This window comes from Octopus sinensis, linkage group LG11, assembly GCF_006345805.1.
Source record: "Octopus sinensis linkage group LG11, ASM634580v1, whole genome shotgun sequence".
In the NCBI taxonomy this organism is placed as follows: Eukaryota; Metazoa; Mollusca; class Cephalopoda; order Octopoda; family Octopodidae; genus Octopus; species Octopus sinensis.
In genome coordinates this window covers 2983641-3006140 of record NC_043007.1, presented here as the reverse complement: position 1 = coordinate 3006140, position 22500 = coordinate 2983641, and positions in this window count along the sequence as shown.

Genomic DNA, 22500 nt, shown 5'->3' with positions numbered 1-22500 from the left:
GCCAGCCACACATGAATATCATCAGCTATGAGATATTTCATAAAATTAATGCTATGCATCGACATAGATGAGGAATCTATCGCTTCTAATTCATTCTGTATTTGATATATTTTGAAAATGAGAATTTCATTTAAATATAATTTCCTTACATGTTTGGTAATTTCATTATATTTCATGTCTAAGGCGTCGAGCTGGCAGAGTCGTTACTACTCCGAGAAAAATGTTTAGCGGCATTTCGTCCATCAGGAGTTCAAATTCCACCGTGGTCGACTTTGCCGTGCATATTTTTGGGGCCGATAAAATTAGTTGTATTTGAGTATTGAGGTTGATGTAACTGACTTGAACTCTCCCACCAAATTGCTGGCCTTGTGCTCAAATTTTGAAACCCTTATTATCTTGTAGTAAATTTGAGAGATTTTTCTCTGTTTGTTACGTTTTTCGTTCGTTAACTCCTCATAGACCGTTGATACAAGGACGAGGAAACTCAAACCAGCAACTCCCCTAATGTCAGGGAATGTCCTAAGGGGGTCTATTTTTTTAAGGGCCGCGTAACTGAGGCATCTCTGATCTCCCTATTTTTACTGCACTTTAAATTAAATACGAGGCATTGGCGACCAAATCGGAGCAATGACAATGAATTTCATACCATGAACTCTTAGGGAGTATCGTAAGGAGTTTCAATTTCTGAAGGTCCGCTTAAATGTGTCCCTACTGACCTCCAACTATTTTTGCTGCATTTACCTCGCTCCTACACTCATTGATTAAACTGTGATCAGCATCAGTGCTTAGCACGTTTGCAGGAATAAGTTTAGGCACTTTAAATACGTTCACGTACAATCAAATCGAGTTATCACAGGTACGTTTCAGGTGTGGTAGTGTGGATATTCGTATTCTGTATTTTATGAGACTTACGTCGAGATGGAAAACTAATCTTCCTGTTCCGGTCACAGATTTGTAATATAGAATTACAAATCTGTATGTAATATAGATTTGTAATATAGAATATTGTCAGATAGAATGAGATTGAGATGAAATAGATCGTATTCATTTCATCTCAATATCATTTTAATATATTTTTCGGAAATGCTGAAGTGATGGAAAAATTATGATAGCTATGATAGTCATATATTTCATTTGCTTAGTGCGAATGGAGGTTCAAGTCGTAAAATAGGAAGTGAATTAATAACTACAGTGAGTTTGGAAGTACATATAACTCCGTGAAAATGTCGCAAATTTTCATCGTCAGAACAAATTGAAAAATAAAACTGTAAAAAGAAATATGGAGAATGGCTCCCAAAGGCCTCAAAGGTCCCCTTCGCATGAGCTACCCAGATGCGTGGCATCAAGGCTAGTACTGTATAATTTGCTGTTAATATATTTATTGATAAACCAGATTCCAAAGACCCTAACTGGAGGATATTTACACATTATATAAATTGCCAGTATTATGAAAATTACTCATGTATTAGGCAGTAGTATATCCCCCAAGATATCTAATTGATTTTGTCAGTTTTTATAGAACACAGTAAGATTGCAAATTTAGTCTCTCTGTTAAAAAATACTTGGAAACATTTTTATTTTTACTTAGTGAAGCCAAGTAACTGTCTTCTTTAAGAACTTAAGGAAAACACTCATATAATCATATTTTACTTGAATCCACTAAATTAAAATCAAAATATTTCCAAGTACTTTTTAACAGAGAGATTAAATTTGCAATCTTAATTCTTTGACTTGGCTCATCTACACTTTCTGTTATGTATAAATCTTTCTATCCTCTTTACATAGGATACACTTTGACATATCAATTCCTGGCGCACAGGATTCTCACCTAAGGCAATGTTTCTTATCGAACGACTAAACTAAAATAATAACAACCATAAATAACATATATACACACAACACACTCCTCAGGTCATTACAGAGGGAAAAGGTGTTCTTAATCTAGTTGACTTGTCACCATTAATACACATTGACATCTGTTCTGTGTATTCTATTCAAACAGATCCTGCAGTAAACACTTTGCCCAAATGGCTTTCTTCGAACTGTAAAACTATAGAATTGTTTTGCTGCGAAACATAATTTGCAGCTGGTTCCGCTGAACATGAAACACGTCATTCACAGCAATATGAAACACTCTATAAAGATCAGGGCGAAGAAAACTGGTAAGGTTAGAGCTTTTCTACACACACACACACATACATACATACATACATACATACATACATACATACATACATACATACATACATACATACATACATACATACACACATACTTTTATACATAAATACATACGTACATAAACAAAAACATAAATATATATACATGCAGAAAAGATGATATATATATATATATGCAACATATATATATATATATACAAGCAAAATATATATATCGATTAAACTATAAAATATATATATATATATATAAAATTAATTAAGGGTAGAAATTGATATTTATCAATTAAGACCAGTGGTCTAGCATATTAAAAAAGAATCCGAAGATTAAAATATTTATATATACCAATTAAGGACTGAACACGAAAAGTGGACAGTCAACATGCTAGATATAGACGTCAAATCGCCATTCACCACAAAAGATTATGTTCTCAGATCTGAGTTTGATCTGAGAACATAATCTTTTGTGGTGAATGGCGATTTGACGTCTATATCTAGCATGTTGACTGTCCACTTTTCGTGTTCAGTCCTTAATTGGTATATATATATATATATATATATACAAGCAGCAACACTTTAACCGAATGGGCAATGGCGCCTAAAAACAAATATGCAAAAATACATTACTAAATATATTTTCCAGTTGATGCTATTAAGTTAGCTATGACCTGGGCCAATGTGGCCGAAACCTATCTATATGCATACATACATACACACACACGCACACACACACATAGACACACACACACACACACACACACACACACACACACATATATATATATATATAGGCGCAGGAGTGGCTGTGTGGTAAGTAGCTTGCTTACCAACCACATGGTTCTAGGTTCAGTTCGACTGCGTGGCACCTTATACTATAGCCTTGCGAGTGGATTTGGTAGACGGAAACTGAAAGAAGCCTGTCGTATATATATATATATATATATATATATATGTATGTGTTTGTTGTGCGCGCTTTTGTGTCTGTATATATATATGTATATATGTGTGTGTGTGTGTATAGACACAACGACAAATACATATACATACGTATATGTATATATATATATATATATATATATATATATATATATATATATATATATATATATATATATATGCGTGTATGTGTGAGAGAGAAAAAGAGAGTGTGAGAGGTTTGTTTAGGTCCTCTTTGGCTTAACGCCTCGGCAAAAGGCCGATAACGGGTAAAATTCTTAAGAATGTAAGTACTGTGATCGATCTGTTCGACTAAACTCTTCATGGCTGCAGTCTAATAATTGAGACAAGAGAAGAGATCAAAGATAAAAGATATTCTCACACAGACTATGCTAATTTTCTGCACAGATGTTTATTCAGAAAGTATAGGTAGAGACGCTTGTGTTGTCAATTTTGAAACTGCCTGGCGAAATTGCCATCGATATGTGGTGTATTATTACTTCTATTTTAGTAGTTATATCTTTTCAAAGAAAAATATAATGCAGTCTCCCTTGATACCACTTCTTTTGTGTATTTCCCGAGTTTTGAAACTGTTTTCCGTTTTTAAGAATCGATGTCGATTGTTCGGCTGATAAAAGTTCTATCAAAAGTCTTCATGCGACGACCTCTGATAAGAAGCAATTTTTACACTATACAAAAGTATTCAAACGTTTAATGCAAAAGTTTTTCCATGCCAAATAAAGTTTTAGACTTTATTGAAAATATAGAAATAATTATCAGACACATTTAGAATCTGTTAAATACTGTTTTGTAACAAGCTGGGGGAGAAATGCGTCGCGTCACAGAAAGAAACAGTCTTAGACAGGATTTTATAATTTTATTGTCGATAATTTAAATCTCTTGAGCAATGGCGCTTTACATTACATCATCAGAATAAATTTTAATGAAAATAACATTCTTAGGTCATTAATAATTTGTTCTTATTGAAATATAAATTGTTTCTTCCACGAATTGTTAGCTATTTATTCGAAGAATGAGCGTAGAGATTTCCTAAGTACACCCTTACTATCAGAACATGTTTAATTTTCTGATAAAAAGACATTCATTTTGTAAAACATTAGTTTGTTGCAAGTGACGATTACAATAAGCGAATACACCTGGTCGAAATACCAGACAATTACACAGGTCTGCGGTTTTCATCTCAGTCAATTGTGCCTTCTGCTCTACGAGTCTCTGTATGTTGGGTATCATAGCTGCGTTCGTACAACACTTGTAACACGTGACTGTATATAGATATTTAGCCCAGCATGCTGTGTATCCTTTTAAATATATATATCGTCAACTATTTATTCAATATCTACTTATAAAATATCATATATTCAAACCATTATATGGTACCACGTAAATAATGCAATAAATTCTAACAAATATTACAGAAAACAACTCAAATTAGAATACCAGTTTTTACGGAACCATGTTTTACAAACTGTGGAATCGGTAAATCGAACACAGAGTTGAAATTAGATATAACAGCATCATTTGTATAATACTTTTACAGTTTATATATTTAAAATTTTCATTTGTTGTCGAATAGTTATACATTCATATATCGATATTATAGACTATATATATTTCCGTATAGTGTAGTTTGAATTATCTATATTATTCATATATAAATGAAACGTTTATTGAAATTCAAGTGGGGTATCATTGTTTGTTATCGAGTAATACTTATCATCGAATCGGAAATGCTTATATCAAAATAAATGCATCGATTTATTGATGCAAATTGCTTCGTAAGAATTCAAGTAAACTAGACATTGTTCGGCTTTAGGGGGGAGGCTAAAATGATGTTAGATGTTTAGGTTAAGAACTTGACCCGAATAAAACAGTTTTAAAAAAGATATATAGTATGACTTTAGACAAGACATGGTTCAGTAAATGTAATATTCCAGCTTGCCTGATTTATTGAATTACAAATGTTATCTGCCACAAAATTATCTGAACTTTGCCATAAACTGGGGAAAACCTTCTCAACGATAAATCTATCTGAGGCTTTAACAATAGACTTTATAGAACGTTACCTTTCAACCAGACTGAGTAATTAAAACTGACAAATAAGACTCAGGATAAAGGGAACGGCAAACTACCAAATGATAATCGATTTTTCCATGTATTTATATCGTCTGGAATTTCACTAAAAATATTTTCAAGATTAATCTGGTGGAGTCTCTTACATTAAAGAACACAATGGCGTCTTGCAAGAATATTTTCCCGTCATTCAATTTCGAATTAATAAAGTTTTCTTGACAAATCGTAGATTTGGTTGCAGACAAAGAATTCGATATGCTGACTTATATGAACTTGTTATCTTTAAGTGTGTTAAAAACTGATTTCCGTCAAACATTATTCTGTTCCACGTATACAGGCGGATTTCTATATGTTGCAGATTTTTCCAAAGATCAGTAACATTTCGTTCACTCCTATAGATATGAAATAATAACAAATGATTAACATAAATGCAATGCAAATTTAATTTTACATCCTTTAATACAGACAGAAACACAGATAGGGAGAGTAAGTAGACACGGATAACGAAAGAGAACGAGAGAGGGAGAGAGCGAGCGAGGGAGGGAAGAAATTGCTATGAGAATTCGAATGCATTAAAGAAACGTAAAGTATTTTTTATTACTGAAGAAGTTTATAAATTTCATTCGAAGTAACACTTTATAAGTATGAATCAGATAGATTTTCCTTCTAATTTTAGAAGTCATTTCAGGCGAACGGAGTCTTTTACGCTTGTCTCACACAATAAAATCACTCGCTTTACTATATTTCTTTACTCTGAATTGCTACATTTACTTACAAATCATCAAAACATTATGTTTTTTTCTTCTTAGTTTTAAATTTGTTATTTGCATTCTTCATTGTTCACCTTTTTCAGTATTATTCTTAGGTCCTAAGCCAGTTCTCTGGCAAACAATATCGGCTTTTATTCACTTCAGCATATAAAATAATTCTTCGATTTATAAATATTGATATACTTACTAATCCTAATACAATTTGCCACTAGCTTATAATCACTTAACCTGTTAAAAGAGGTAAAACGGTTCGCCAGATTTACGCAGTTACACACACACACACACACACAACACACACACACATACACACATACACACACACACACACACATACACATAGATACACACACACAGACACATAGATACACACACACAGACACATAGATACACACACAGACACATAGATACACACACACAGACACACTCATAGCGAACAGAGGATGTAAAAGATTTGAATCTACTTGTATATATTTAGAGCTGAACATCTGCATAAAATCACAATAATTCAGAGTCGATACATACGTTTATGTCTGTAAGATTTGGAATCGATAAGAAGTAAAATGTGAAGTATTTTTCTTATATGCATGAGAAGAAACACACCATACTTATGCAGCGCCCACTTTGCGTCTTCCATAATGCATCAGATGTGAGCCGTTGCATATTAATCAGTGCTAAGCTGTGTCGAGCGTCGTTTGTCTCCGTGTTGTTTTCATTGAACAAGACACAGAACAATTTAGAGCGTATTGACACAAGAATGGTAATGAAAGTGCATTAGCACATTTGCTACACTAACAGATAAAATATCATCTTGCACCGTTTATGTGCGCAACGAGTTCAAATCCTACGAAGATCGATATCGTCATACGTCCTTCTGGTTTTGATAAAATAAAGCATTAGCATTATAGACTCTATCTTAGCCTTAAAGAAGTGACTTTATGCCGGTGTACGAAATCATTAATTATAGCAATGATTTATGCTGAAACGTTTATGAGCTGTAATAAAATATATGTTTCGTTCTTGGATTTGGTTTGCAAGATCCTTTATATGAGTTCGTGTGTTGAAGCATAATCTGTTGTGTCTGGGGAGAGTCATTTTCTTTTTGTGCCTTAACGTAACACACTCACTGGTAAAATTTACGTTATAAGGCGCGAAAAGAAATGACTCTCCCCAGAAACAACAAAATATATATGACTTTATCTTCTAAAAACCTAAAAAGTAGAAATTACCATTTATGAAGAAAAAAAACGACAATGAAAATAAGTTATACTCGAAGTGAAATTTCCAAATATACACAATAGACCTATTTTCGCCACACCCGGTTCAATAAGAAACTTAAAAGTTCTAATCTTGAAGCAATTTATAAACATCTACAAGTGATGCTTAAATATATAACAGAATAATGGCAGTAAATCTCCAACAACACAACCACGATTCTATTTTCAGTAAATTGGTTACCTTACAGAACTGATATAAAAAAATTGACTTGTTTTATGCTTTAGTTTCCCGTCAAGTATTCATTCAACTTGACTGATACATAACACTACTCTCATTAAAAAAATGCCAATGGAGAAACCATCTTGCGATACACATTTTCTAATAACCAATGTCATTAAAAACTAAACCAGCGCCGATTACCTTGCTGTATTTTTAGGATAATATGATTTTCATTACGCACATAAGACTATGCATTCTCGAAGGAAATCATAGCTTTGATCGTATGAACCTTAAAATGAAATGGTTGTTGTTTCGTTGCCACCAGAAAGATAACTAGCAAAACAGATGCGATTTGAAAGGTCAAAACAAAATGGACGGTAATATGTATTGCTGCAAAACAGCCTGATAAGTATTTTATGGTTTTATTGAAGGATTCTCATAGTTACTTAGTTACTTTATAGGCACAAATCCACGGATTAATTCTGAAATGAGAAATAGCATAAACTTTATTTGTCAGTGGCTGAGGATAAGAAATATCGGCACTTTCATGGAAACTTATCTCACTTCTTTCGGTTACCTTCCGATCGTCAGATATTCTCTTCCCCCTTTCAACAGTTTCAAGAGATATTGTTCGATTTTGTTGCGATTAAGCTACAAAATAGGACATTTTTTTAACACACCTATGATTAAGAGTTTTCCAACTACAGCAATGCTCGTCTATTTTTTATGATACAAAAACTAAATTGTCCAGTGTTCTTCATTTTTATGAAGATAGAGTGTAATTTTAGCTATATTTGATTACTATAACCTCGGTCCAGCTAGTGTGTCGAGGCGTCCTCGGCGATTCTAATTCGTTTTTGTTTCTTAGTATGACGGGCTTAATAAGTTAAAAGTGTTTTCATTTCTAACACAAATAACAAATAGATCTGTAATTCTGTCAAAATTGTATTGTTTCCTTTTCGGACTCTTAATACACCGAACCCGCTCAGTATTGCACAGTTAATATCAAATAAATGCCATCAAATTAAATTATAGAAAACTAAGTTCTACACACAAGCAAATATAACAAAGCAATCTCAGTCTAATGGTAACTTAGTTAAGCGAGTAATAATAACTTTCAATTCAAAACTAATAAATATAGTAACGATAGACAATATAAGCCTAGTGATACTTCAAATCGGAAACTGTGAATATTAATAAAATATGGCCATAATATTTTAGTATTAGGGGTCAAGCCTGGACACTAGGCAGTAATTATCTGCGAATCTTTGAAAATTTAATTTCTTGTCTAGACGGCAACTATTTCAAATTCAAGACCATTCGATGATTTGCGAAATATTGTAAAGATTTGATACAGGTTTGCAGTAATAAAACAAACATTTATTACTTTTAGCATTTGAAGTAATTTTATGGTCACTGGCAGAAGTACTGTTGTCAAGCAAGTTTTTTCTCGTAGATGAGAAAAATTAAATATTATTCTCGTTTTTTTTCCCTTGTAAATAAGACAATAATATTGAATGTAACATTCCCCAAACTTAAAGAAATGTAGAAACATATACAACTGATATATGTACAGGAAATGGGAAAATTAGCATAATACTTTTGAATCGTTGATTAGAAGTATTGAAAGAAACAGATGAAGAGATAACTTACATTATTATAATATGATTTTGATACAGTTTACTCATTTATGAGAAGAAATTTTAGGTTATACTAATGATAAGTGTAACTAATTTTATACGCTACACGTAAGCAATATCATACCCATTTCTTTAAAAATATAATTTTCATATCAATATTGTGATATCAGTGGAAATAAGCGCGAGTTACACTTGTGGGCGGAAGTGGCAAAAGATGGAGAATATGTCTAAGACGGAAATAGGAAAACGGAGGTGTGACAACAGTGAGTGGAGAGAGAGAGAGAGAAGGAAGAGAGTGACGGAGAGAGAGAAAGGAGATAAACAGAAAGAGACAGAGAGGGAGAACGAGAGAGAGTGAGAGAGGGTGGGAGTGTGAATAAGAGAAAGAAGAAAAGAAGAGGATTTTTGAGAAACATGAACGTTGAAAATAACATTTCTATTCAAATATTCATAATGGAAGTTTAAAAAATTTTACTAAAAATTTTGTTTAATGAAATGAAATGAAACATTGTTTAAAGTTTACGTTTTCTGTAGGCGTAGAAATGGTTAGCTGAAGAAATTCGCCATGCAATAGCAGGATTCCAGGTTTCGTTCTACTGCGTAGAAATTTCGGTAAGACTTTTCTACTGTAGCGAGTAAAATTGTTACACAGAAATTATGCACAATCCCATCATATATATATATGTATATATATATATATATATATATATATATAATATATATATATATATATATATATATATATATATATATATATATATATATATATATATATATATATATATATATAATATATAATTATATATATTTATTTTTCATTCTATTTGAATTTACACTTATCTATGTTTTGGGCTTTAACTGCCCTTTTACTCATGTAAGGTGTCCTGTCAGGGACACTAATTTATATGAAAAACATGTTTTCTATTGACTTTATGATGCAAGCTGCTACCGGTAGAATATTTCTCTAAATATTCTCCCCTTAATATTTTCATAATCAAATTTGTCGTAATTTTGAAGATTTTCGGCACGCAATTTTTATTTGCTACTGTTGTAGCTGCGCTTGCGCAGTGGATTTGAAAAACTATAATGTATATAGATGGAAAATGCGTGTCTTCAGTATTCTACAAATATACAGAGAAACAATGTTTATATGCTCCACAAATGCAACAGATACTCCTATGAAGGAGTCCATAATTTACAATCCGAAAGTGCTTAACATTCTATAAATACCAGCGACCTGTCAACGGGAATCTTAGTCCACACATATAATCCACCTGCTTATGTAATCCATCTGGTTAATATATGTATAAGCAATACATCTGTCATTATTTGTTTCTCTATGTAAACTACAACTTGAACATTTTAGTTCTCGGTGAATTTTTCTATCCTTTCTATTTCCAGGTTTGATTATCGATAGTTAGCAACGTTACTTACTTTCGAAAGGAGTTGTATAGCCCAAGACATTCTAATAGAATTTACAGTCTAATGTCGATACGGGACGAACTGTATTTGATGCATTGGTTAATAAATTTTGTTGATCAATTATCAAGTCATTTGTATTTTCTATACACGCCTATATGGAGCTTCATATAATTAACAAAGTGCATTTTAACAGAATCATTCAACTGATTGCCAAGAGTATATATATATATATTATATATATATATGTGTGTGTGTGTGTTGTGTGTGTGTGTGTGTGTTCATAATTATATATACATACGTCTATAGAAATACATATATGTATGTGTGCATATATATATATGTATACATATAGGTAAAGACCCCCTTCGGTTATGAATGGCCGTGGGACTTAACCAGGAAAGTTCCCTACGAGGCACAAGTCCGGGCAAGGTTGTTTATGGAAGACCAACACTCGCCCATGCACACCAACTCCCCGTTTCCGTGCCATCGAATAAGGGAAATACAGAGGCCACTACAGCTTGGCGACAGTGACGTCGCAGCTCATTTTTACGACTGAGTGAAATGTAGCAGCATGAAATAAAGTGTCTTGCTCAAGATCACAACACACAGTCAGGTTCCGGAATCGAACTCACTATCTCATGATTGTGAGCCCGACGCTCTAGTCACTGAGCCATGCGCAGTGAGAGAGAGAAAAAGAAGGGGAGATAAATTTATGGATAGATAGGATAGAGAGATAGATAGATTGACAGATAGATAGATAGATAGATAGATAGATAGATAGATAGATAGATAGATAGATAGATAGATAGATAGATAGATGGATAGATAGATAGATAGAGATAGATAGATAGAGATAGATAGATAGATAGATAGATAGTAGATAGATAGATAGATAGATAGATAGATAGACAGATGGATAGATGGATAGATAGATAGATAGATAGATAGATAGATAGATAGATAGATAGATAGATAGATAGATAGATAGATAGATAGATAGATAGATAGATAGATACCCACAAGTATATATATACATATATACACATATATTTTGACTGTCTTCAGTACACATATTACTTCAACTTTTCAAGTACTCTCAGTGTTATATATTATTCATATCCAGAAACTCCATTAGTTTAAGATTTGAAGTATCATTTATGTTATATTGGCTTTCTTTACAAAGATTATAAACATTGCATTGAAAAATCATTATTAACCAAATTGCTATTAACTGACCTTGCGTTTTCTTATATTTGCTCCTGCACATAATTCACTTTTAATTCTGTATAATGTAATTTGTGTGAGTTAATTTGATATTAATTATCTAAAAATGTTTCAGTAGATTATGTTAAATATGAAGTAGGCCAAAGTGCGTGCACACTGTCAATGATTCATATTGAAACGTATGTCAAAAATATATTCCTCACGACCATCACCGCCGCGATTGGCATCTTGTTGGCTGGTCAGTGATATCAGTCGTTTTCTTTTTTTTTTTTTCACATGTTTCGGTCTTCGGACCGCAGCCATGCTGGAGCCATGTTGGAGCCATGCTGGAGCCATGTTGGAGCCATGCTAGAGCCGTGCTGAAAGATATACCTTAGGAATGAGAACCCAGGTTTGAAATTCCCCCAAGACACCTGATGAAGGCTGGAGGGTATATCAGCCGAAACGTTGTGTTAACAACAAAAAGATGAGGACAAATATCCGTCAAATGTAAATAATGTAAATAATGTAAATAATTCCTCATCTCTTAAATATAGAACAGCATAGGAGAAGATTGGGCAACCAAAATAATATACTTCACCTGATATTCTGCACTGAATCTTTTATACCTGTTTGTATATAAGCACTAGCATTAATCTATGATTAAGAACGTTGCTTTGCAGCTTTGTGGTTTCGGGTTCAGTCCGATTGCATAACTCCTTGGGCAAGTGTCTTCTTGGGTCGAACAATACGGTGCGATTGAATTTTTCCGTAGAAGTAAACTGTGGAAGACTCAGGTACATACGTGTATGTGTGTGAATATGTTTGTGTCTAAATATGAACCCCAACTGGTTGTTTATGTTCTCATAATTTAGCAGTTTGACCAAACAGATAGAATTAGTACCATACTTTAAAAAGTGCGCGAGTGGATTTTTTTTCGACTAAAACCTTTGAACGCTGTGCCACAACATGGCCGCAGTCCAATAGCTGAAACAAGTAAAAAATAAAAGATATGTTTTAGTGGTATCTTACAAGGAGATTTTGATCCTCTGCCGCAATCGGGAATATTTCCGCCTCAGGTTTTCACCACCGAGATGAGATTTTTCTCTCCGTATTTCCATTCTGTTCAGTTTATCGAGATGTTTATGCCCCTTTATAATCATGGCTTGTGCGTAACACATTTGCATTCCCATTGGTTGATATTTTGGGCGATAGGATGAATGAATCGTTTTCAGCTGGAAATCAGACTGCAGAAAAAAACTGTCCAATGCTTTAATTACGTCAGATAAAGATCAATAATTGTCGAACTAAAACAGTGTATTAGTCACACAGCTACAATTCGGCCATTTCGAACATATCCGTTTAGCAGTTTATTTATCCATAAACTCAACCGGTCATGTCATTACACGTTGTAGCCATAAGCCGGTTAGTTCAGCCAGTTGTAATACATTAATTAGATGAGCTAAAACTAAATAAACCATAAAATAAATCGGTGCAATACATACATGTTCATCCTTGCACCTTTTCGTTACTGTCGTTACTTTTTCGCTGACTTCATTAGTATACTCTTTTACTCTTTTACTTGTTTCAGTCATTTGACTGCGGCCATGCTGGAGCACCGCCTTTAGTCGAGCAACTCGACCCCGGGACTTATTCTTTTTGTAAGCCCAGTACTTATTCTATCGGTCTCTTTTTGCCGAACTGCTAAGTGACGGGGACGTAAACACACCAGCATCGGTTGTCAAGCAATGCTAGGGGAACAAACAGACACACAAACACACACACATACATATATATATATATACGACAGGCTTCTTTCAGTTTCCGTCTACCAAATCCACTCACAAGGCATTGGTCGGCCCGGGGCTATAGTACAAGACACTTGCCCAAGATGCCACGCAGTGGGACTGAACCCGGAACCATGTGGTTGGTTAGCAAGCTACTTACCACACAGCCACTCCTGCGCCTATTTTTACGTTTACAGTAAGTTGCCTCTGACCCTTCCGTTAGATTGTTGACAAGTAATACACGAAAGCCTTGCAGTACAAACATAAAATCAATAAATTTCAAACTCAAACAACGCAGTATTTATGTAGTTGCTCTCCAGCATTTTTATCACTTTTTGGCGTTTACAGTTCGTTAATATATTATATTTATAACCGTCAGAGGCGTGGCTGATATTTTTGTTTAATTTTCTGCTCAATCTTTATCTTTTCTCATTTTTAACTCTCCTTCTTCTTCTTCTTCTTCTTCTCTTCTTCTTTTCTTCTTCTTCTTCTTCTTCTTCTTCTTCTTCTTCTTCTTCTTCTTCTTCTTCTTCTTCGTCTTCTCTTCTTCTTCTTTTCTTCTTCTTCTTCTTCTTCTTCTTCTTCGTCTTCTTCTTCTTCTTCTTCTTCTTCTTCTTCTTCTTCTTCTTCTTCTTCTTTTCTTCTTCTTCTTCTTCTTCTTCTTCTTCGTCTTCTTCTTCTTCTTTCTTCTTCTTTCTTCTTCTTCTTCTTCTTCTTTTCTTCTTCTCCTCTTGTTGTTGTTGTTGTTGTTGTTGTTGTTCTTCTTCTTCTTCTTCTTCTTCTTCTTCTTCTCCTCCTCTCTTCTTGTTGTTGTTGTTGTTGTTTTTTTCTTCTTCGTCTCCTTCTTCTTCTTCGTTTTCTTCTTCTTCTTCTTCTTCTTCTTCTTCTACTTCTTCTTCAGTAGTTTTATTTTTTATAACGTGCTTTAACTGCACTAACGAGCGCAGCTCTGTGTGCCTTGGGTATGTGCTGTGGTTTGCTGTGATGCTGATCTTATGGGTACTGTATTCAAAGTGTTTTACGTAGGATGTGTGCTGTTCATAGTAGTGCAATTTTGAGATAAAATTTGAGATTACATAGTATTTTACCTAGGATATGGGCAGTTCCCAAGAGCACTCTTGGTGCTTCCTGGTATCTGAGCTAGTTAGCAAACAGCCCCTTTTCCTAGCATTAATAGGTCACCTACGACAACAGGTATTGTTTTAGTCTTCAGATTCCACATTTTGCTAATTTCTATTTCAAGATCTTTATACTTGCTCAGTTTTTGGTAGGTCTTGACAGATACGTTTATATCGATTGGGACAGTCATATCAATGAGGAGGCATGATTTTTGTCTGAAGTCTTTCAATATATTATCTGGCCTATTTGCATCTATCATTTGATGGCTTGAATGGTGAAGTTCGATGTGATAATTTTCAAGCACTGGAGGTGGTTTGTGTTCCCACCATTTTTATCATAGAGCAGGTCCAGGGTTTTGCAAATTACCCAGTGAATCTATTGTGTAGTTCCATCATGCTTGTTGAGATATTCTGTTGGCGCAAGAAGACTGCACTTGGAGACAACATGATCAATGGTTTCATTTTGTTGTTGACATACACGACATATTGGGAAGCTGCCATTCTTTAATATGTTGGCCTGGTAGTTCCTTGTAGGTAGGCATTGATCTGGAGCTGCTATGATAAAGCCTTCTGTTCCTGATTTTAAGCCACAAGTCATTAACTATTGATGAGTAAGGGCTTTGTCAACATCGGCATTATTAGCTCTCTTTTGGTATTTGCCATAGAGATGTTTTTCTTGCCATTTATAAGTCAGAATATCTAAGGCAGCAATTTTAGCACGGGTTTTCATTCGCTTAGCTTTTTCTGCGCTTGTTTCTCGTATGTCTAATTCCGAAATTTGTTGTATTTGGAATTCACTTAGATATTCCTATGCCTGTTTTGTTACAGAGTATGAGACTTTCTTGTTTTCATCTTTTGTGACAAGATTTAACATCCAGTCCTCAGAGTTTTTCAGGTAGGTGTCTAGGCCCAGTGTGGCAATATTCATTGTTAATTCCACTTGTAGAAGTCCACGGCCTCCCACTTTTCTTGGCAGATAAAGTTCTTCTATATCTGCCTTAGGGTGGTGTATTCTATGCATTGTCAACGGTTTTCGTATTTTTCTGTCAAGATTACATATTTCAGTAATTGACCAGTTAATAATATTGAAACTGTAAGTCACGACTGGTATGGCTAAATCATTGATCGCTTCGAGGCTGTTTCTCGCATTCAGCTCTGTCTTGAGTATTGCTCTCACCCTGAGATAACATTCTCTTCTGATCCTTTCCCTCATCACTGAATGTTTGATTCCCTTTCCTTCAAATACCCTAGATATTTTATATTATTATTATTATCATATATAATGATAATAATAATAATAATAATAATAATAATTATTATTATTATTATTATTATCATTATCATTATTATTATTATTATTATCATTATTATTATTATTATCATCATCATCATCATCATCATTATTATTATTATCTTTATTATCATTATTATTATTATTATTATTATTATTAATATTATTATTACTACTATTATTATTATTACTATTATTATTATTACTACTACTACTACTACTACTACTACACTACTACTACTACTACTACTACTACTACTACTACTACTACTACTACCACTACTACTACTACTACTACCATTAGTACTGCTACTACCACTACTATTGTTATCATTATCATTATCATTATTGTTGTTGTTGATGATGATGATGATGTTATCATCATCATCATCATCATCATCATTATAATCATCAATATCATTATTATAACGAACAGAAGTGTTTCTGTTGCTGTCAACTTTGATTTGTCTTAGAGGACATTAAAAAACTGATTTATTTCCAGTTCTATGTAAAAATAAGTCATTTAGCTAGGTGTTGGCACCCATTCTTGATGCCTGAAACAAAAAAAATGCATTATGACATTTATCATTATTATTATTATTACTATTATTGTTCTTGTTGTTGTTATTATTATTATTATTATTATTATTATTATTATTATTATTATTATTACTATTATTGTTCTTGTTGTTATTATTATTATTATTATTATTTATTATTATTATTATTATTATTATTACAATTATTGTTCTTGTTGTTGTTATTATTATTATTATTATTATTATTATTATTATTACTATTATTGTTCTTGTTGTTATTATTATTATTATCATTATTATTATTACTATTATTGTTCTTGTTATTATTATTATTATTATTATTATTATTATTATTATTATTATTATTATTATTATATCGAGTAGAGGTGTCTTTGCCGCTTTCAACTTTGATTTACCTTCCAGGAGTTGATAGCGAATTTTTCCCCAGTTTTATGTGAAAATAAACCATTTAGCTTGGTGTTGACATCTGTTCGCGATATCTGAGAGAAAAATAAACTTTTGCTTTTGCAGCCATTATATACATATATATTTTATCTTTCCCGTTCTTACATTTTCAATTAAAAATGGCCAACAGACAACACCGATACGTCCTTCATAAGATAAATCATATCACAATGAGTACACGAAACAAACGAGAAAACAGAAACGTGAAAATTTTCACGAGAACGTAAACATTTGCAGCACAAAGAAAACGGTAAGATTTTAAGAAAATAATGTTCAAACAGTTCAATAGAACACGGAAACACCACAGTAAATTAAAAACTATCATACTCACGCGGGCAAGCAAGAGTGACAGAATATATCGAATTTAACAGCAATTCCTACAGAAACCAGTTTTGCCTCTGTTATTGTTAAACTAGCGGTATTAAACGAGGCTAAATTGCCAAATGAAATACCTGCGTTGCAGAATTTTGTAATGCTTATTAGCGCAGCTTTACCTTGGTCTTCATACAAACGAAGGCAACAAAAACTAATATATATATATATAAAACTTACTTCGAAATGGATGCGTGGCGTTCAATCATATAATAATATAAATAATATATAAATATATATGCATACATACATGCATATCTGTAATACATATATATGTATATACACATGCATATATAGGCACATGAGACCACAGAACTTAGGCAATATGTATTACGGAAACAATATGAAATACAAAAACCTAGAATACGAACTTTTTTGCGAACAACGAAAGAAACAAATGCAAAACAAGACAAGCAGCCTAAAATACCCACCCTTCATCAGTTGCCGGCTGTTTTTCTATTTCGTATTTCGAGCAATTCACCGCAAGATACGTTTTCGACAAAAAGGTTGCTCCCGAAAAGCAAATTAAGTAAAATTGGTCAAAACAAAGGTAGAAGGGGAAGGAGGGATAAACTCTACACCTCAGGCTGAGCGGTGATTCGGCTTTACCCAGCGGACAAAATGGCGATGGCATTGCGATGGAGAATGGAAAGAGACACCCGCTGTTGTTGGTTATTTTAATTTTTTTGCCTGTTTTGTAGGAATTGGCTTTTGTAATTTTGTTAGATGTTTGAGTTTCGTATGTGTTGTATGATTTCGTGTGGCATAACAAAAGTGATGTGGAACAATAGTTTTATAGATACTCTCCATAATATAAAAAAATCAGACACCCAAACGTTAATTACCAGAAGGACTCTGAAACTAGTAGTAGAAGGCCCACACTAAATGTTACTGACGACTCTTACTGTAGCGTTACGTGTTTTTTATAATGCATCAAACCAATTGATTTATTTGTGTGTGTGTGTATTGTTTGTGTTTGAAAATAGCATATATTTGAAATGCAAACACATATTTAAAAACAACATATATTGGAAAACAGTAAGATAAAACAAGAATGGATACAATTTAAATCTATGAAATGCCAACAAAAAGTTAAATGGATTTATCCAGCATGGAAGAAGTAGGGCGGATGTAAGTCAATGAAAAATGAATCTTCTAAGAATTGGTCTACAATAGTTGTTCTGACCTTTCACTAAATAAATTCAGAAAACAAACAGTAATTGCTTGTTTGTTATACAATATTGGTAAAAGGCAAACTGTATATATTGCGACATTTGAGTTGGATCGGTTTATAAATTTGAAAACCAGCTGCAGTCGGAAAAGGGGAAGGTTTTGAAATGTCTGCCTGAAGTACAAATAGTAACGAAGTAGTTATCTGTGATTTCTGCTGACTCAGATCGTTTTCTGAACTTGGAAAATCCTGTGACCTTTTTTTCCGACGGATAGACTGACCAATCTAGATTTTTTTTTTCTGTATGTTGAGAGGTTTCTAAAAGAAGCTGATCAAAACGGTAAATGCAAACATTTGCTAAAAGTGTTTGTTAGAGAAATCCTTGACCAGTTCTGATTCGTGAGGAAAATGATAAAAAGTATCGATGATGTAGTTAACGGGAAAAAAGTCAAACCGGACATGGGTATGGCTCGGACACTGTCAACAGACTGGAATTTTTCTCATAGCTGCGATTGTAAGCAATTTCACACAAGCTTCAACAATAGAAAGGGGCTTTTTACCGGTCAGCTGGGTGTTGGTTGTTACGCACACCTCAACCCGAACTCGGTGTAGCACCCACCAAAAACGGTGCGGGTGTAAATCTCGTAAAACGCTACAGAATTGCATTAATGCCAGTTGAATTAAGAGACCCAAGAAAGGTATTCTTTTACGTGTTCTTCTCAAAAAAGCAACGGTTCAAGTTTCCGTTTAGCCACCGGATGAGTGAAAACGGATCAGCACCACAATTGAACAGCTGATCACTCATTGCTTTTTGTTCACAATGCCGAAGTTAATCATAATTGTTAATACCTCTGGTAACATCAGTGACAAGACATTTCCTGGAGCTGCTACAAGGAATAAACAATTTCAAAATAAAATGTATTGGGTTGTACGGAAAGTTCGTGCCGATCTATAGTAGCTTAACTTTCGACTTATTTTAGAACATGGTTGAGTCCATAAAACAGGATTTGACTACACCTCCATTTAGGGCACAGTTTAAGTTATCTTTTCGTGGAAGAAGGTTTATGTTCCTATAACCTGTGTTAATTCTGTAACCCTTTAAAATGGAAGATAAGAAAGTTCATTTTCGGCACTTGATGCTTTGAGAACCAGACAAAAATTGCTGCAGCTCGGCTGGGATGTGTTACCCAACCCTCCATATTCACCAGATATTGCTCCTTTGGATTTCCACTTTTTGAGGTCTCTGCAGAATAGTCTTAAAGGTAAACATTTCAATTCCTTGGATGACGTAAAAAGATATCTTGATGAATTCTTTGCCATGAAACCACCTCAATTCTGGGAAGAGGGTATTTTCAAGTTAAAGGAAAGATGGAGACGCATTTTGCAACAAAATGGTTCATATTTGGTTGATTAAAAATATAATGGCAAGTATTTATTGATCTAATTCTTTCCTTTAAAAATCGGCACGATCTTTCCGGACAACCCAATATATATATATTATATCATTTTCTACTATTTTATGATATTATATGACGTATTGGTATCTGATCTATTTTGAATTCGTTAGATGATATGAATTATAAATCTTTTTTTAATGTTTCGTTTGTTATTACTATCATTACTAAAATGATTAAATTAACCTCATTTATCATTTTTATTGTATCTTAGGCCAATTTTAATGTATTTTAATGCTGAAAGATTAGGAAAGAATTCCACTGAGGGAATTTATAGACAACGAGACATAACATAATTTTTATATTCTCCGAACATGAGATGCGGCTAACTGTCCGAATTGTGTGAGTTTATTATCTTTCCGAAGTGGGGAACATGCGTTAGGGAGACATTTATAGTCCGTTATTTTCAAAAATTAAGAATACCTGAAATTTTGAGGTATATCTTTGAGACATTTATTAAGGGATACTTTTAATGTTGTGAACGTTTAACTACTGTTGATTGACGTTTTTAATTAATGACTCAAGTTTCGATTGATATAATACTGATAGTTTCAAATTTTGGCACAAGGTCAGCAATTTCGGGGGCAGTCTTTAGCCGATTACGTCAACCTCAGTATTTCACTGATATTATATTCCATTAATACCGAAAACATAAGAAGCAAAGTCAACCTCGGTCGAATTTTAGAGAGCCGGAAAAAATATTTAGTATTTTGTCTGAAGCGCTAACGAACTTCCCGAGTGGTCGCTTTAATCAGAACAATAACAACGGCTTCGAATTTTGGCTGAGACCCAGTAGTTTTTGAGGGGAGGGGAATCGATAACATTGTACCCAGTAATCGACTGGTATTTATTTTATCGAACCCATAATGAGTAAAGGCAAAGTCGATCTCGGCAGAATTTAAACTCAGAATATAAAGACAGACTAAATGCCGTTAAATATTTTGCGCGGCGGGCTAGCTGTTCTGTCAATTTTTGTAAGGCTAATCTTAGCACCACAGACCGTTATTTGCATGATATATATTTAAATTTCTTATTTCTTAACTCAGTGTTCATTAATGAGTTATTAATTTGTTATATAATGTATTTACATCACATATAAATAAATATGTCCCTCACTAGAATTCTAGAAAAATATGTAACATCATAAATCAGTATTTTGTACCTAAAATAGACGATCATCAGAAAGTTTCATTTAACGAGCGAAACTAAAAGTTATAGAAACGTAATTCAATAAGAATTATATGCTCGAAAACCAGACGATCTATTTTAAAACTAACAAATTACGAATAATTTCGTCTATGTATGAAAAGAAACTTTAAAGATCGATCCAATACGGAATGGAAATCGATTTTTGATAATGTTAAAAAAAATACAATTGACTTTAAACATAACCTTTTCTTCTATATTCAACATCTGAAGGCAAAATATTCCTAACAATATTTTTTATGTTATATGCACTTGTGAGTCTGTACTCGCTCCATTAAATTTCTAGCATTGTGTCTAATTAATATTTATTTACATTATTTACATTCGACGGATATTTGTCCTCATCTTGTTTGTTGTGAACGCAACGTTTCTGCTGATATACCCTCCAGCCTGAATCAGGTTTCTTGGGGAAAGTTACTTTTTGATGTTGTTGTTGCTGCTGATACTGCTGCTGTTGTTATTATTATAAACATCATATCTGGCCATCACAGTCCCCAGATCTCAATATTATTGAACATTTAAGGTGCATTTTAGAAAAACAAGTAAAGCTTCGATATCCTCCACCATCATCACTACAAGAACTGGAGACAGTTTTAGCAGAAGAATGGACAAAAATCCCATACCTCGTAGTCTTCAAGTTGTAATTACTGTCAAAAGTGATCCAACTCCGTATAAATGTATATTTGTTTGAAATTTTAAGGCATTTCCATCATTTTGTCCAACTCCTGTAGGTATACTATCTCCATTTCTTTCGGGTAAAACAAAAACTGAAAAGCTCACGTCCACGTTTTACCTCGTCTTACTCCAATAAACTATTACAATATACACTAGTATCAGTTCATGTGATGCTCTGTTGTCGAAGCTATCAAAGCTGACAGAGGAGGTTCCTGACAACCAAATTCACTTCTTATACTATTTATTTCCTCTTATTAGTCTTCTCTTTCTCACGTAAACCAGATCAGTTTCTCTTGTTCCAATCTCCTTTTGTTCTGATTATTTAATTTTTATCAATACTGATTTCAAAGTTCTTATTTCTCGAGAACGTGTGCAACATTAAATGCGTGATCTCGTAACAAAACCCGTTTCTCGATAAATATAATCGATATTTATCAGTCATTATGTATCACACGGCGCTAGCATTTAATCGGGCCAAAAACACGACGTTAAATATTTACAAATATTCTGATATGATAACCACATTCATTAAAAGTAAAAAAAGATTTTCTTAACGTTAAGCACGAAGTATTTTTAACTTTCTGATAATACGTCATTATCCGTATGTATAAATACAGCTTATATAATGAATTAAACAATGTATTGGTGGATGGAAACATTCGTAAAACTCTGGGAAAATGCTATGAATAAATTTTTCTATGTATATCTGATTTCATATTTTGCCAGATTTGCATCTGTTTTTGACCAAT